The 1,724-nt window shown below is 42.7% G+C and overlaps 1 pseudogene; it reads left to right on the top strand.

Moving 5' to 3' along the window:
* The first annotated feature begins 697 nt into the window (after window positions 1–697).
* On the top strand, window positions 698–1,381 carry LOC101657580 (annotated as a pseudogene).
* Window positions 1,382–1,724: the final 343 nt, after the last annotated feature.

Raw genomic sequence — 1,724 nt, 5'->3', positions numbered from 1 at the left:
GCTTACTTTGTATTCATAGGAAAACATAAAAAACAAATAAGCAAATAATAACACTACATCTTGGAAGCAACCGTCCATCTCTGCACACTTTCAGAAACAAGAGAATACAACTCATTCAACCATAGCATATATAGACAAAGATCCAGAGGACTTCCTGGAGGAAGAGAGGACCAGGGATACACCCATAAGAGAAGTTACAGCAATGGAGGAAAAATTAGATAGGAATAGGACAAATAAAGGGGGGGGGCATCTACAATTCAAGTACTCAGAAATTCTCTAAAAGACAATTCTAAAAAATGAATGAAAGCTAGAAATAATTCAACAAAAGGCAAACACCCAAAATATTATAACTTGATAACATTGTGAAAGAACAAAATAGCAGGATTGAAACAATGGAAACAAGAATCAGTGATTTCAAAAATAAATTTCTCAAGATCAAAATACAAGAGGCTGGCTTCTAGTACTTTAGAGCATGTCTGTGAGCTCCGTGCACAATTCCTCTCAGGATGCTGAATGTACAGGTTGCAAAGTTGCGGTTCAAAATTGGGTTAGTCAACCCATGTTTCATCCTAACCTTTGACAGAAAGGTGTCCTGCGGGCCTTTCTCTTCATGTTGAGAGAGGTGTGGAGGGCTTGTGGAAGCCTGAGTTTCCAGGAAGGGATTATGGTCTCACTGTGACCAAGGCCACAGAGAAAGATGTCTAACTACGTGAATGACTTGTGACCAGGCTGTCCACAGAAGGAATTCCCCATGACCAGCAGCCCCAGCCACCTGTCTTCCTCGAACTCCACCAGCCTTCCTTCCAGAAGCTCCAGCACCTGCGTCTCCATGCAGTTGCTGTCCTGCAGTCACAGCCAGCCCCTGAGAAGGGACAAGTCACGGACCTGTGCCAGGAGGCTCCATCAGTGGAAGTGCAGACACTACTTGTGCTCCTATTCTTAGAGCAGACCTCACTCCTGAATCGGTCACAACCCCTCTGCAACACCAGCAGTCCATGCTCCTGCTCCAGTTCCTGCTCCCAGGGTTGGTCTGCAGATAGGCTGGCCCAGGCATGCACAGCGCCCTCCAAACTATTGCTTCAGCAGCACCCACTATCCGCAGGAATGAAGGTTCATGGGAAGGGCTCCCACCAGGTCACAGAGCTAACCCCCCCTTTCACTGAATCGAAAAACATCAAATGGAGCTGGGAGAAATAGCAAAGGCCAGTGCAGTGAGAGCTTTAGGAATAACTAACCTTGACTTGACAGCCAGTCTCAGAATACTACCTGGAGCTAAAGAAACAAACAATGGAGCAGCAGTACCGAATAATGATGTGGAGTTTGAGCTGTCCGAAAGTTAACCAAAGATGGAACTAAAAGTCCCAGTGAAAACTTTTCCTAGCCAAGAATCATAACTTTTAGTGCTAATATAAGTTATAGGGCTAAAACTCCTGGTAAACAGTCTTCTTCAGGATTGCCAGAAGTGAATATCTTTTAAATGCCCTTATGAATTATAGTTTCCTAAGAGAAGAAAACTAAAGACTGAATTTGTCTGAAACAGCACTTACTGAAAATTTCTAGCATTATTCTATCTCCAAGAGCCATTTACTGGTAACTTGCCAATAAAACCCCCAAACCAAGAAGATTTAAGTACTTAAATATTTAACTATTAACATTTAAATTTGTCTGACAAATTAGGATTAGCTCAGATATTTCTACCAAAACCATTCAGGCAAGAAAGTAGT

This window comes from Echinops telfairi, unplaced genomic scaffold (assembly GCF_000313985.2).
Source record: "Echinops telfairi isolate 266 unplaced genomic scaffold, ASM31398v2 ScPeMD7_7465;HRSCAF=8503, whole genome shotgun sequence".
NCBI lineage: Eukaryota > Metazoa > Chordata > Mammalia > Afrosoricida > Tenrecidae > Echinops > Echinops telfairi.
The sequence above is the reverse complement of the archived record's forward strand: the minus strand, read 5'-3'. Positions and strand labels throughout refer to the sequence as shown.